The sequence below is a fragment of the Dermacentor variabilis genome, unplaced genomic scaffold (assembly GCF_050947875.1).
Source record: "Dermacentor variabilis isolate Ectoservices unplaced genomic scaffold, ASM5094787v1 scaffold_13, whole genome shotgun sequence".
NCBI lineage: Eukaryota > Metazoa > Arthropoda > Arachnida > Ixodida > Ixodidae > Dermacentor > Dermacentor variabilis.
The window spans coordinates 2,545,001-2,561,436 of NW_027460291.1; the positions used below are offsets into that span (position 1 = coordinate 2,545,001).

Consider the following 16,436-nt stretch of genomic DNA (forward strand, 5'->3'; position numbering starts at 1 on the left):
GCTTAGAATGATCTAATGTATGCCGTTTACAGAAACGCGGCATCTGTTCTGGATGCAGAACTATTAATTTGTAGGCTTCGTGCTGCTGCTTCTTTCGAACTTACAAAGTTTTGAAAATTATTTTAACAAAACTCAGGCCGTAAATCGAAATTCCGCTTGCAACAGTCGCTAGAATTTAACTTTCTTTCTCAAATGCAACAAATTTTATTAAAATCAATCCCGGCGTTATCTCAGAAAGCGTTTCTGCGTTTTACATGTATTTGAAAACGCCGTGTCGGAGTTTGTCCTGAGTTTAAGATTCCTCTTAATGAGGAGCAGCGTTGCGGACTTGGACTCTCAGACAGCGAGCAAAAGAGAGAATCGCTCGCTGTTGGAGGGTGCTACAGGCGATGCGCAGAATTGTTGCGTTTGGGTTGTAAGGAATAATGCAATAACAAAAACAGTAGAAAACCAAAAGGGGGGAGAGAGAGAAGGTGGATTGATAGCAAGGCACGTTATCCAGACATTGTTTCAGTTGGCCATTTTCACGCAGGGAAGATGTAAATAGATAGAAAAATAAGGAGAACACAGGCGCACAGTCAAAATATATTGTTACGTGTAGCCGGAGCCCAATGAAATACACCATTTATTTACAGGGTAGCTAACGGAAGGCCAAAATGGCGACGCTTTATCAAGCGGGCCCACGTGGTCTTCTTTCTCCTCAGTGCAGCAATACTGTGGTTGCTGTTCCGTAGCATCACCCCCGGCAGTAGAAGCACCGTCCCGGAGCCTAATCTACACATCCGCGGTGAAAGGTGTCGGGTATGGCTTAAGTCTCGCAGCGTGAACGATGTCACTTGCAGCCGACGATGACGCTGACAGGTCGGCGGGAATGACTTCATACGTGACATCGGTCACTTCTCGCACCACACGGTATGGGCCAGTGTAGCGCGACAGCAGCTTTTCGGAAAGGCCCACACGTCGAATGGGTGACCAGAGAAGCACCAGAGAACCCGCAGTAAAGTGCGCGTCGCGATGTTGGCAATCATAGAGGCGTCTCATGCTCCTGCGAGGCCTCGAGACGGGTGTGGGCGAGCTGGCGCGCGTGGTCGGCGTGTGCGATCGCGTCGCGGGCGTATTCAGTGGCTGAACGTGTGGCCGAGGGCAACAAAGTGTCTAAGGGCAATGCGGGTTCTCGGCCATATAGGCGATAGAATGGTGAATAGCCGGCGCTGTCGTGACGCAATGAATTATACGTGAACGTCACATATGGTAAGGGGAGATCCCAGTCGTGGTGGTCGGTCGCAACGTACTTCGAAAGCATGTCGGTGATGGTCCGGTTGAGGCGCTCCGTGAGGCCGTTGGTGTGTGGGTGGTAGGACGTGCTGAACTTATGCTTTGTCGAGCAGGAGCGGAGGATGTCCTTGACCACTGCCGACAGAAAGCTGCGGCCACGGTCAGTGAGTAATTGGCGCGGAGCTCCGTGCATTAAAATGATCTCATGGAGCAGAAAGTCAGCAACGTCAGTAGCAGAACTTGTCGAGAGGGCTCTGGTGATTGCCTACCGCGTAGCATAATCAGTAGCGAAGGCAACCCATTTATTTCCCGAGCCCGAGAGAGGAAACGGTCCAAGAAGGTCTAGACCAACACGGAAAAAGGGTTCCGGTGGGATGTCCATCGGCTGGAGACATCCAGCTGCAGGTGTGGAGGGCTTCTTCGGGCACTGACAGGGCTCACAAGCGGCAACGTAGCGCCTCACGGAGCGGGCGAGGCCCGGCCAAAAGAATCGACAGCGTACGCGGTCGTATGTGAAGGGAGCGTAGTCAAGTTGGAGGACACTCGAACGCAGGTGTGATGGAATTACGAGCACAAGGTCAAGGCCGTGTGGATCGAGATTGGGGTGGTATAATGTCCCCTCCTTGAGGAGAAACATCCGGAGAGAGGCGTCGCCAGGCGTTCACTCCAGATGGTCGATGAGGGCTCGTAATGAAGGATCGCGGCGTTGCTCGTTGCCGATTTCAAGCAACTGGGACACATAGAAAACGCAAGCGATGGCGTCCGCATCAGCCGGTTCGTCGACGGGGTAGCGTGACAAACAATCGGCATCCTGGAGCAAGTGTCCCGTCTTATATACTGCGGAGAAGGTATATTGCAGGCGTAACGCCCAGCCAGCGAGTCGTCCCGTGGGGTCCTTGAGCGAGGATAGCCAGCAGAGCGCGTGGTGATCAGTGATGACACAGAAGGGGCGTCCGAACAAGTATGGACGAAACTTCGCAACAGCCCACAGAAGAGCGAGGCACTCGCGCTCTGTGATTGAATAATTGCGCTCGGCGGATGGTAGAAGTCGGCTGGCATAGGCTGTAACGTGATGATGTCCACGCTGGCGTTTTGCTAACACAGCTCCTATGGCGTGGCCACTGGCATCAGTTCGAACTTCCGTTGAGGCAGACGGGTCAAAGCGGGCCAGGATTGGGGGCGTGGTAAGGAGAGTAGCGAGCTGCGAAAAATATGCTGCATGGTCAGGTCCCCATGAAAATAGCGTGTCTTTCTTCGAGAGGTCGGTAAGAGGACGTGCGATGGTCGCAAAATCCTTCACAAGGCGTCGGAAATAAGAGCACAGCCCTACGAAACTACGAACGTCCTTGGTAGACTTCGGAACAGGAATGTTCTTAACGGCGCGAGTTTTGTCCGGATCAGGTCACACGCCTCTGGCGTCCACGAGGTGTCCAAGGACGGTGATTTGGCGGCGAGCGAAGTGACATTTTGACGAGTTCAACTGGAGCCCGGTGCGTCGGAACACGTCAAGAATCGCTGAAAGACGGTCTGGATGTGTGTCAAATGTGAGCGAATAAACGATGACGTCGTCCAGATAGCACAAACAGGTGGACTACTTGAACCCCTGAAGCAAAGAGTCCATCATTCGTTCGAAGGTGGCGGGTGCGTTACAAAGACCGAAATGCATCACCTTGAACTGATAAAGGCCGTCATTGGTAATCAATGCAGTCTTCTCTCGGTCCATGTCGTCGACGGATATCTGTCAATAGCCGGACCGTAAGCCGATACAAGAAAAATAGGTGGCACCGTACAGGCAGTCTAGAGCGTCATCAATACGTGGCAAAGGGTACACGTCCTTTTTTGTGATTTTGTTTAGGTGGCGATAATCTACACAAAAAACGCACGTGCCATCCTTCTTTTTGACAAGTACGACGGGAGAAGCCCAGGGACTACAGGAAGGTTCGATAATGTTCTTTGCAAGCATTTTTTTACTTCCTGTTGAATAACGGCTCGTTCGGACGCAGAAACACGATATGGACGTTGGTGAATAGGGTTCCCATCGCCAGTGTTTATGCGATGGGTCCCGACGGACATTTGACGTAAGGTTGGATTGTCAAAGTCAAAAATGTCGCGATAGCCTTCAAGAACGCTGCAAAAAGCTTCAACTTGAACAGGTTTAAGGTCAGAGGAAACCTTCTTCTCAATGTCGACGTCAGTACTGTGCGAGGACGTCACAACATGGGCTGAGCTGTGACAATCTTCCACTGTGAATGGCTCGATCTCATCATCCTGCAAAGCGCTAATTATAGCCAATGAAATCCCCTGAGGCAGAACTTGCGCGGTTAGCGCGAAATTGACAAGGGGAAGGAAGGTGCGGTTACCAGTAATTGTCAGCACAGTGTGCGGCACGGTAACACCATGTCTAAGTATAACTGCCGGAATTGGCGCGACCACGTAATTACCGTCAGGTACAGCTGGTGAGGACAACAAGTCGACGTGTGTCACAGATTGAGGCGGTAGGCGAATAAAATCCATGCAGCCCAAATGGCTCGGTGGCGGGTCCACAGGGTCGGCAAGAAGAGGCAAGTCAAGGTGAAGTGAGCCGGCCGAACAGTCAATGAGGGCAGAATGATTGGCAAGGAAATCCAGACCGAGAATGAGTTCGTGAGGGCAATGCTCGATGACGGTGAAGAGAACGACGGTGTGTCTCTCAGAAATGGTGAGTCGGGCACAGCACATGCCAACAACAGCGGCAGTCCCTCCGTCGGCGACTTGCACAACTCGGTTCGGGGGGAGCGTCAGAACTTTCTTGAGCCGACGGCGAAGAGCAGTACTCATAATGGGCACATGCGCCCGGGTGTGAACCAACGCGCACACAGGAACATTGTCGACGAGAACGTCTAAAAGATTATTGTTCGTGGGTAAGGTGAAGCGAGGATTACGTGCCGATTTCGTCATTGCAGCTTCACCTCCAGAAGCTGCAGTCTAGTGTTCTGGTCGGGGGTGCGGCGAGTAGGTCGGAGAAGGAGCACGGCATGACGGGGGCGAACGAGATTGGCGACGGGAGGGAGAAAGCGAGCGGGAGTAGCGGGGTCGTGTCAAAGGTGTAGCAGGGTCAGATGATGGGACGGGCATAGAAGGGGCGAAGGAAAACGACGCGCTAGAGGGGCGAGGGCGGTAATCAGGAAAATAGCGCATCCGAGAAGTCCAGCGGCTGCGGCAGTGGCGAGCGACATGCCCTATGCGTCGGCAGTTAAAGCAGATCGGCTTGTCGTCCATGGTTCGCCATTCGGAGGGGTTGTGCTGCCCATAGGAGGAGTAAGAAGAGCGTGATGGGGTCGTGCGTGGGGAAAGAGGTTCGGAGTCTATGCAGCGAATGGATTGCAGGCCGACGTTCGACAACTCTTGACCGACGACCGCCTGGATCAAGGAGATTGTCACCGGAGAATGATCAGGTGACGGGAATGAAGGGGCCGCTGGTAGTGCCGCCTCGACCTCACGACGAATGATGCAGGTCAAGTTCTCACATCGCGAGGGCTGGTGGAAGAGGTCGTCACAGGATGACGTAGCAACTGTGTTGGGAAGTCACGTGACGTGCTGGGATACCCGGCGGCTTTTAGCATACTCAAGACGGCGGCACTCCTTGAGGATCGTGTCGATGCTGGTGACGTTCGCAAACACCAGTAAATTGAAGGCGTCGTCAGCAATGCCTTTGAGGACGTGTTAACCTTATCGTCCTCAGACATGGTCGGGTCAGCCTTGGCAGAAAGGGCCAAGACGTCGAGAAAGTACGACACGTAGGACTCGGTCGACGTCTGTACACGTGTGGCAAAGGCTTTCTTGGCATTGACTTGACGACCAAAGGGATTGCCAAAAAGGTCGTGGAGCTTCTCTTTGAAGAGACCCCAGCTAGATATCTCCTCTTCGTGAGTCTGGAACCATGCAAGTGGAGCTCCGTCGAGGTAGAAAAGAACGTTAGCAAGCATAATAATCGGATCCCACCTGTGACTGGCGCATAAACGTTCGTATAAGCGGAGCTAGTTGTCAACATCAGGACTGCCGACTCCGTTGAAAACGCCAGGATCCCGAGGGGGGAAACGGCGACGTAGGTCGGGGCTGCAGGCGTAGACGGTTGCGTAGATGAAGTGCCGCCAGCAGGAGCCGAAGTTGCACTGTCGCCGTTGAGACCGCTGCGAAGCGCTATGACGGGTACGAGGAACGTCCACCTCCACCAAAATAATGTTACATGTTGCTGGAGCCCAATGCTATATACGATTTATTTACAGGGAAGCTAACGGAAGGACAAAATGGCGACGCTATATCAAGCGGGCCCACGTCGTCACTTTCTCCTCAGTGCAGCCACACTGTGGCGGCTGTTCCGTAGCAATAATGTTACGTAGGGAGACGCAGATGAAAAGCTACATAGAAGTATATTTACAAGAAAATACGCCGCGCTTGGCCAAGAGGCAACAGCCCACACTAGCCTCTAATCGTCGTCGTCGTCTTCACACTGCTCGCCTCTTAGTGATCGCAAATACTGTTCCGTAGCACTACCCCCGGCGGCAAAAACGCCGTCCCGGAGCGACTAAAGGCCGGACTCGGAAGCAGTGTAGTAGGCCTTGAGCCTACTGACATGGGCAACATTACTAGATGCCAGAGGAGAGGACGAGGTCGAAGCCACAAGAGCAATTTCGTACGTCACAGGCGTGGTCTGGCGCAGCACGCGGTAGGGCCCTGTGTATCGCGAAAGGAGCTTCTCTGAAAGTCCGAAGTGACGAGAGGGCGACCACAGGAGCACGAGCACACCAGGCAAAAACTGTACGCCACGATGGCGGGCGTTGTACTGACACTGCTGAGTGGTTTGTGCGGCCGTCAGTCGAGCACGGGCAAGCTGGCGTGCATCGTCGGTGAGGGCGATGGCATCGCGCGCATACACGCTTGTTGAGATCGCAGGAGGAGGAAGTGCCGTGTCTAGGGGCAAAGTGTTCGCGACCGCACAGTAGATAAAATGGAGAAAATTCGGCGGTGACGTGCTGGGAAGAATTGCACGCAAATGTTACGTAAGGAAGGGCAAGGCCCCAGTCGTGGTGGCCGTTGGAAACGTACTTGGACAGCATATCGGTAAGAGTACGGTTTAACCGCTCTGTCAGGCCATTCGTTTGAGGATGGTATGAGGTAGTCAGCTTGTGTTGAATGGAGCAGGAACGCACAATGTCGGCGATAACTTTCGAGAGGAAGTTTTGACCATGGTCAGTAAGCAGCTGTCGCGGGGCGCCATGAAGCAAGATAATGTCACGCCAGAGAAACTCCGCGACGTCAGTGGCGCAACTGGTAGGGAGATACTGCGTGATAGCGTATCGAGTGGCGTAATCAGTTGCGATGGCTATCAATTTATTCCAAGAGGATAACGTGGGAAATGGACTGAGGAGGTCTAATCCAACACGAAAGAACGGTTCCACACGGACGGCGATCGGCTGGAGATGACCGGCAGGTAGCACCTGAGATGTTTTTCCGACGCTGACAGGGATGACAAGCAGCAACATAGCGTCGGACGGAGAGAGCGAGACCAGGCCAATAGAAGCGGAGGCGCCCGTCGCGGTCGTACGTGCGGGTTACTCCAAGATGCCCTGCAGTGGGTTCGTCATGCATCTCAAAGAGCACAGTCTGTGGTAGATGTTTTGGCACGACAAGAAGATCAGAGCCGTCAGGGACGAGGTTCCTTCGATACACAATGCTGCCCTGGAGGACATATCGGCGAACGGATGCGTCGGTAGGTGTAGAGCACAGACGTTCGATGAGTGCCCGCAGCGATAGGTCTCGGTACTGCTCATCGGCAATGTTAACGAAGGCAGACACAGAGAAAATGCCGTGGGGCCACTACTGTCGGCGTCGTCAGGCTCGTCTACCGGGTAGCGAGACAGGCAGTCAGCGTCCTTGTGTAGTCGGCCAGGTTTATAACTGAAATTATACGAATATTCTTGCAGGCGTAAGGCCCAGCGACCAAGTCTTCCTGTATGATCTTTCAGTGAGCATAACCAGCAAAGCGCGTGATGGTCTGTGACAACGGAAAATGGTCGGTAATATAAGTATGGGCAGAATTTCGCAACCGCCCAAACTAGGACCAGACACTCACGCTCAGAATGGAATAGTGGCGCTCCCCGGGTGAGAGGAGCCTGCTGGCGTAAGCGATAACACGGTCGTGGCCGCGCTGGCGTTGTGCCAGTACTGCGCCAATTCTGTGACCGCTGGCGTCAGTACGGATTTCGGTAGGCGCAGAAGGATCGAAACGGGCCAGAACGGGATGCGTTTTGAGAAGGTCGATTAGATGCGAGAATGCAGAGGCCTCGTTATCTCCCCACTGGAGAGGGGCGTCTTTTCTCAAAAGCTCGGCTAGTGCTCGTGCTATGGCGGCGAAATTTTCCACGAAACGGCGGAAGTACGAACAAAGGCCGATGAAGCTGCACACATCCTTGACACACTTCGGAACAGGAAAGTGCGTAGCAGCATGGATCTTGCCTGGCTCTGGTTGCACTCCGTTCGCGTCAACGAGATGTCCAAGGACGGTAATCTGGCGACGGCCGAACTGGCACTTCGATGCATTGAGTTGCAGACTGGCTCGACGAAAAACATCCAGGTCTGCCGAGAGGCGCCCGAGGTGCGTAGTGAATGTTGGGGAGAATACTATAACGTCGTCCAAGTAGCACAGGCACGTGTACCATTCGAAACCGTGAAGAATGGAGTCCGTCGTGCGTTCAAAAGTGGCAGGGGCGTTACATAGGCTGAACGGCATCATTTTGAATTGATAAAGACCGTCGGGTGTTAAAAAAGCAGTCTTTTCGCGGTCGAGGTCGTCCACGGCAATTTGCCAGTAGCCGTAGTGAAGGTCAATAGAGGAGAAGTAGCGAGCACCGTGGAGGCAGTCTAGGGCGTCATCAATCCGAGGTAGGGGATACACGTCCTTTTTGGTAAGCCTTTTAAGGTGCCGATAATCCACGCAAAAGTGCCATGAGCCATCCTTCTTTTTGACCAGTAAAACAGGTGACGCCCATGGACTACATGACGGTTCAATAATGTTCTTGGCAAGCGTTTCGCGAACTTCTGCGTGATAGGGAGCAATGCAGTGTCACCTCGAGGCGCTGCATCGTCTAGTTTTCCGGCTGAGAGCGGCGTCCGAAAGGAGTCGGCGAATAGGAGCGACGGGGCTGGGGAGAGCGAGATTGTCGTCGTTGGGGCGAAGGCGAACGAGAATAAGGGCGGTTCGGTGCAGGAGAATCAGCGGCGGCATTATCGGAGCCTGCGGCATAGGGACGAGAAGGGCCACCTGGGGGGCGAGAGTAGGCAGTATAAGTAGACCTGGTCGGGGAGCTCCAGCGACTGCGACAGTACCGAGAAATGTGCCCGATTCGATGGCAGTGAAAAGAAATGGGCTTGTCGTCAGCAGTGCGCCATTCAGATGGGTTGCGGAAACGTGGTGGGTAAGAAGATGCGGGACGGGGCGGAATCGAATAAGCCGGGCGGGTATCAGGGCGATGCGCCGAGCAGACGGTGTTAAGACCCATGTTTTCGAACTCCTGGCGGACAACTGCCTGGATCAGGGAAACCGTGACTGCAGACGCATTGGTGGGACTGGAGTCGAAGGCAGCCGGATAGGCGGCCTCGATCTCACGCCGTATGATCCTGGTAACATCGGCAGTGCTGTCCAGAGGAGGAGTGTCGGCATAGGAAGATATCGCTGGGGTGTTGCGCAGACGGGCAAACTGCTGGTTAATACGTCGGCTTTTAGCGAGTTCCAGCAGGCGGCACTCTTTTATAACTGCATCCACTGTCGCCACGTTGTTGCAAACGAGCAAGTTGAAGGCGTCATCGGCAATGTCTTTGAGGATGTGGGAAAGCTTTTCTGACTTAGTCATGTGTGCGTCAACTTTGCGGCACAGAGCCAAGACGTCCTGAATGTATGTGACATAGGGCTCTGTTGACGTCTGCACACGGCCGGAAAGCGCCTTCTTCGCGGAAAGTTGGTGACCGTAGGGGTTGCCGAACAAGTCCTGAAGCTTTTGCTTAAAGAATCCCAACTGGGGAGCTCATCTTCGTGCGTCAAAAACCAAACTCAAGGTGTGCAATCAAGGTGAAAGACTACGTTGGCGAGCATGATAGTAGGATCCCACCGGTTCTTGCGGCTGACGTGTTCGTAGAGGCTGATTTAGTCATCGACGTCTTCCCCATCTTTGCGCGAGAATACGCTAGGATCACGGAGAGTGGGGAGAGTGATGTATGTCGTCGAAGTGGTAGCAGGTGTCGGAGCCGGCGGAGTCGAGTTGTCATCGCCGGGAGCCATGAAAGAAGGAATATCGATAACTGGCAGTGCTCTCAGTCTCTTATATAAGCCCATAGACCTCAATAACTTGATCAGCGCAGTTATTTTGTGTGAAGGACTTTTGGGGCCACTAACTCAAAACTTTCTTTAGTAATAGTGGACAATTGTCCAGTGTGTCAAGCACTGCGCACAAACGTTACCTCTCCGTACTATAGCTGGGCGGGCACCGAGAAGGTGTGTGAAAATCTCCCGACAGTTGCATCTGCCGTGTGGGCCTGTCAGCCGTTCCACTGAGAAAGACATACGAGTTGGAAAATGCGGCGTCGTGCCAGAAATTCTGCAGCATGATCTCTTCGCCTCGTGGTAACCTGGACGGTAGACTTGGGAACAACAAAATAATGCCGACCAGACATAGCTTTCGAGTCCCACAGTCGCAAATTGCATTCACGGGATATCTGCGTTGCCCAGCTGCAGGGGCAGTTAGCGGAAGGAGAGTCAGAACGTCTTCTCCCACGTGCAGACATCATCTCCACTGGCACGGCAGTGTCGCCATAGGCGTAGAGTTTTCATGTGTCCCTGGGGTCGGCGGGCCGAGGCCCGACCAGCTTTCCGAACCCCGTGTATATACATACATACATACATACATACATACATACATACATATATATATATATATATATATATATATATATATATATATATATATATTTCTTGCACTTGAAGAAACTTCGTGTGACCTCGCAGAATTGAGCGCTGAAATGACTGCGTTATATTTGTATACACAAAACCGCATAGTAGGAGACAGTTCAATTTCACAGCCCGAGTCCTCTCGGTGGTGTAATCTTCCTGCGTGTAATTGTCGCATACTTGGCTAAATCACTAATAGTGCTTCGCCCTTCCGGTGAAATTTCAGCCTCTCTCTTTCTCTCTCTTTCTTTTCCTGTAAGTCCGAGTATAAGCGCTGTTGCGCATCGCTTCTGTTGATTCTTCTTTGGAGTCAATCCGGTATAGCCTCATTTCGGTTACTGAGTGAACTCTACAGTGCTCCCAAATCATCATGCGCCAAAATTAAAAAAAAAGAGCAGTTGCGTTACTCGAAGAAAACCTAGTCCATATGGTTTCCTGTACAGTGTAGTAGCCACCAGTAATTATTTCGTTACTGAGATTTAATTCGGCAACTGCAGTTAGTTATCTAACTCTAGAAATACTGTCCCAATATTCAAAATGTCAACGCGGTATTTGTAGGCATACTAAATTGACATTTACCTGCACTGTTTTCAGCGATGTACTAATTGCATACGTTTTTTTCCGACTGGAAAAGAAACCTCACGAAGCATGAAAAATACCAGGTGAGTGCTCTCCCACCCGCGTCATAAAGCAGCGCCCTCAAATAAGCTCACTGAAAGCAACTGCATTGCCTGTCGCAAACCCGAAGAGACAGCGTATCAGCTAGATAATGGTACGGAAGGAGCACCAACAACAGGTTTCGCGGCTTCGCAGCTATTCCTTACCCTAATTTCTACGTCGCACTTATTATCTGTCTCTGAAGGCTGACTGACCACATTGATAACAAAAGACCCTTGATAACGCGGCCGAAGCGCCGCTCTGACCACGCACAAGGCGTGAAAAGCCATGGAATAAGCATTGAATGTTTCAAAAGCCCGTCTCTGCTCGCACGCATCGAAAGAGTGCACGCACAGCAATATTTCGCGCGAGAAACTTGCTTCGGACCAAAGCCAAATTAACGTGACCATTTTATTTTTCACGAAAGTGTATACGCGCTGCAAAAACAGGTTCGTGTCAAAAAATAAAATTGAAATAAACCAACCGAGAAGCGACCAACGTGCAGAGAAAAGTCAAAACGGATGCATTCAAGAAAGTACGTAAATATGCCGCTACTAAATGAGCCGAATTGGCAATCAGAATGTCTGCACCAAAAAAAAAAAGAAAGAAAACGTCAGATTTCAGTATGCCCTTTTTATCTATGAATTCATAAGGTCCGTTGAACACCAGCCTAGACGACGTGTTCGAATAGGTCCCCTTTTTTGCGTCTACGCGGTAGTGTGTCCGTTTTATCACAGGTTCAGTTAATTTCTTGATAATTACGCCGGGATTCCACGGCAAACATCCGTTATCCTTGCCTTGAAGTAATCTGACGTCCGTCTCGATCATGTAAGCACGATCTTTCACATAAGCCCAAAGGAAAAAATTTAGTGGAAAAAGGTCAGGTGACCAAGCCGGCCAATTCACAAACCCATGTCTTCCAATCTATTGCGCATGAAAAGTCGCTTCCAGTCAGTTTCGTGCTTGGCTGCTGCTGTGTGCGGGTGTCCCGTTTTCCTGATGCCACAGAAGCGGAAGACGTGACAGCGGGACTTTGCTGACTAACTTATCGACCACTCATTCATGAATTTCGTTCACATAACGCTGTAGTCAGTGTGGGATCGAAGAAGATGGGATCGATTATAACAGCGCCTGTAAAAATTCCGAACTGCACATTGAGCGACCACTGGTACTGGTGCCGACTGCGCTTTACCCAGTGTAGATTGGAGTCCCTCCATTAGTGTGCATTATGTAAGTGTGCCGAGGCGTTTCTGCAAAAATTCGCTTCGTCTGTGCACATGATGTTGCTAAAAAAGTCCGTTGACTCATCGGTTTGTGTGAGGACCCAATTCAAGAATTCTAGACATTTCTACAAGTGCCTATCTTCTATGCATTGGTGCTGGTTAAGGTGGTACGGGTGAAAATCCGCCGCTTAGAATCCTCCAAACTGATGACTTGGAAAGTGGTACCTGGGCGGCTACGTCCCCGCACGCTACCGTGACGTTTTGAGGCCGTAAATGCTAGAACATCCGTGCGTATAGGCTAGGACTCAAAGATGGAGTCATCCGCCGCTGTTTCTTGAAGCTGCCGGTTTGTCTCAGGTTTTCATTATTTCTGATGGCACTCTATGCGTTTGGTCTACCGTCACACTTCCATGACTGATATACATATTTGCGGCGTTCGTCTGGTTGCCATTTGCAGATCCCAAAGCAAGGATCATGTACCCCTCCTGCTCTTCAGAGAAATACATTGCGACTGGGATGAAACAAAACACATCTTTAAACCTTTGCACTGACGTGGTCTATTCGCTTTTGTGGTGATAGGTTTTCTGGCAAAAAAAAAAATGGAAACGTCCGCGCACTTTATCTACGCTAAGGCAACAGCTATCACAGCTTGTTTCTAACTAGCACCAAACGCGACGTGTTACTTCGGCCGGAGCGCTGTAGATGTGGCACTAGCTCAATGACGATGGTTTTCTTTATTTGCCTTATTTCATTCTGGATAACTCAGAGAGAGCCTGTTCGAGGGCGCTGCTTTATGATACGGGTGGGAGCGGAGTCACGTGGTATTCTTCATATTTTGCGGGGTTAATTTATCTGTCGGAAACAAATTAGTACGCAATGAGTACGTGGCTGAAAATACCGCAGTTAGATATACCTTGGCTGTGCCTTCAAATGCCTCATTGAGACTGATAATTGGAAGTGTACGTCTGGAGTTATATTTATTTATTTATTTATTTATTTACTTATTTATTCATTTATTATCATACCCTCAGGGCCCAATAGGCATTACAGAGGGGGTGGGTACATAGTTTACAAACAAAAAGCATTCAAGCCTATAAGGACAAGGACAAGAAGGACAGACAGAAGGAGCAGCGAAATAAAAAGAAAAAAACAGCAAAATTCGAGTCATTTTAAAAGATGATTTGTCACAGTGGTTTTGAATGATGACGCATCGGGTAAGGTGGCGATAGAAGAGGAAAGGCGGTTCCACTCAGAACAGGTTTTCGGCATAAAAGAATGCAGGAACATGTCAGTGCGACAAAAAGGAACAGCTACCTTATTGCTGTGATCGATACGGGAGGATAAGTACACTGGCTGCGAAATGAGTTGCTGATTCAATAAACGGTGATGGAACACATTGTGGAATAAACAAAGGCGCGAAATGTTGCGCCGAGTTTGATGGTCAGGAAGGGTAAGTGACAGTTTCATCTGCGAGGCACTAGCGGTACGTGAATAGTTCGACTTAATAAAACGAGCTGATCGATTCTGAAGGGATTCTATGGATTGAATAAAAGTTCGGTGTCCCGGATCCCAAACTGCACACGCGTGTTCGAGTTTCGCACGAACGAAAGTTTGATAAAGCATTAATTTTAGGCGCTGTAGAGATTGAAAAAAAATGCGTCGAAAGTAACCGATAATGCGATTTGCATTACCTATGATGTAGTCAATGTCATTGAGAAGTCATCAGATATGTAGACACCAAGATACTTGTATGCAGGCACGCGCTCCAGTCCGATGCCATTAATTCTGTATTCTGAAGACATTGAGGCATTAGTGTTTCGCGAAAATATCATGTGCTTGTATTTACTGATGTTAAGGGTCATCAACCATTTACTGCACCATTCAAATACGTTATTTAGGTCAGATTGAAGGACAAGCGTATCATTAGGGCTATTTATTTCGCAATAGATAACGCAGTCGTCTGAAAATAGCTTTATACTAGAGTTAATGTTATCTGTAATTTATGTAGATCATTTATGTAGGCCAGGAATAGTAGTGGACCGAGAACGGAACCTTGAGGAACGCCAGATTCAACAGGACAAGGAGAGGAAGCGTGATTGTTAGCGATAGCATATTGGGTTCGGTCAGGTAAAAAGTATTCGATCCATTTGAGGATGTTTGGGTGAATTTTCAAAGTGCTGATTTTTAGTAGAAGTAGTTGATAAGGTACTTTGTCGAAAGCCTTAGAAAAGTCAAGAAAACATTATGAAGAAAGGAGCCTCGGCCTCGGCCTAGAGCTGCTGCGATGTGATTAGTAAGTAACAGAAGCTGTGTTTCACAGGAATAGTGTTTCCGGAATCCATGTCGGCAGGAGGTAAAAAAAGTCAGTTGATTCAAGATATGAGAATAGATTACAGTAAATTATATCTTCTAAAAGTTTGCATGGGATACTAGTTGAAGAACTTGGTCGATAATTGAGAGGAGAATGCGTGTTCCCGGATTTAAAAAGTGGCACCACTTTCCCCGACCTTGCAATCTGATGGCAGCCTACTAGATTCAATGTACTGTGTGAAGAGGGATGACAGGAAAACTGAAGATTAAACTTTCGTGTTCTTCAGAAAGTTCGCATTAATTTCATCGTCACCACATGAAGACGAAAGCTTTAGTTTCTCAATTAATTTAGCTATTCCCTCAAAGTTGACTTCCCTCAAAGTTGTCTTTCTAAACACACCCGCGAAGACGTCATTCAGGACAGTACAACATTCCTCATTGCGCAGCACATGCCCAGCAGAGTCAACAAGAGAAATGGCACGGCTTTGTGCAGGTTTAACAAAGTTCCAGAACTTGGAAGCGTTGGTGGAGAGAACAGAAGACAGTGTGATCTCCAGAAAAAAAAAATATTTTGCCTGTTTGATAGCAATGCGATAGGAGCACACACTATCACGATATACACGCCAGCGAGCAAGACTGTTTGTAGACTTCGCGAAACGAAAAAGACGCGCTTTTTTTTTCTACAGTAGCCTCTTTAACGTTGTGTTAAACCAAGGTGCCCGTTGTTTACCTGAAATTTTTTGTAACGGTATTTGTTTGTTAATGAGACTTGTAACTTTATTTTTAAAGCAAATCCAGTTTTCTTCCACTGTACGATCGAAAAAATGTTGGAATGCAGGCATCCAAGAATAGTCCAAGCTCCTTATTAATTGAGACATAAGCTCCCTTTTTGTAATTTCTAAATGAATTAATTAAGATTACCTAAATAAATCTCTGTAACGAAACAATTACTGCCAGCTACGCCACTATACTGTAAACAATATGCACTAGGTTTTCTTCGAGTAACGCATTACTGTTTTTTTAATCTTGGTGCATGATGGTTAATTTGGACACCCTGTACATTTTATGACCTTTTCATGCAACTGACGATGTTCCTCATAAATGTTGTAAATTATTAGCAGAGTTTTTTATCAGTCGTTAGCATTGCTTACTGGAAAGAGAAACAGTACTGAGAAACGTAACATTCACGTGCAATTCACACGCCATTGATAAAAGTCTGCCGAAGAGGCCATAGGCTTTTTTCATGGTCAAAAAAAGCAAGCAAAGCAATTTGAAGCGTGGTGAACATGCAGCAACATATTCATTCTCTAGGCATAGGGTATCCATACCTTTATAAATATAATTTTAATAGGCTACCTTGAACTCTTTCAAAAATATAATATACTTTGTCTTGTGTGTATATTTAAATATATTCTGTGTGCCTGGTGTTTATAGTGGAAATTTAAAACAATGTCGAAGTGAGAAAATATGGTTGAGGCAGCCGCTGCTAATGCTTTTAATGCGCGTGTTCTTCTATTGTCAGGATTTGCAGAAATAATACCAAAATATGAACTAAATGTCGTGGACATCCTCGGCAACAATGATGCAGTGTGCTATCAGCCACAATAAAATTTCAAGTGAATAGGTTCAGGAAAATCAAACTAAACCTCAAGTGATGTAGGTGACAAAGCTCTTGTAATGGCACTTTAAGCGTGTGTCCGGGGGGGAGGGGCTCTGCTCCCCTCCCCGGAGCCCCCCCCCCCCCCCCGTAGTCGGCGCCTATGCCGGAAGCCATTGAAAAAGTACGACAGAAAGCTGAGTTAGTTAGTAAGGATTCATTATGCAAAAAAGGTGAGGCGTGCAGACAGGACACAAGAGAACTGCAGAAGAGCGTTCGTGTTGTCCACTTCTCTTGTGTCCTGTCTGCACGCCTCACCTTTCTTGCATAATGAAAAAGTCGTTGCATGCCTTGTCGTGCATGTGGTGATAAGTTCACTGAATATCCGAGAACA

The 16,436-nt window shown here is 49.2% G+C and overlaps 1 protein-coding gene across 3 annotated transcripts in view; it reads left to right on the forward strand.

Moving 5' to 3' along the window:
• The window catches only part of LOC142566836 (nose resistant to fluoxetine protein 6-like), a 231,487-nt gene that overhangs the window by 152,756 nt on the left and 62,295 nt on the right, over window positions 1-16,436 (forward strand). The window lies entirely within an intron of this gene.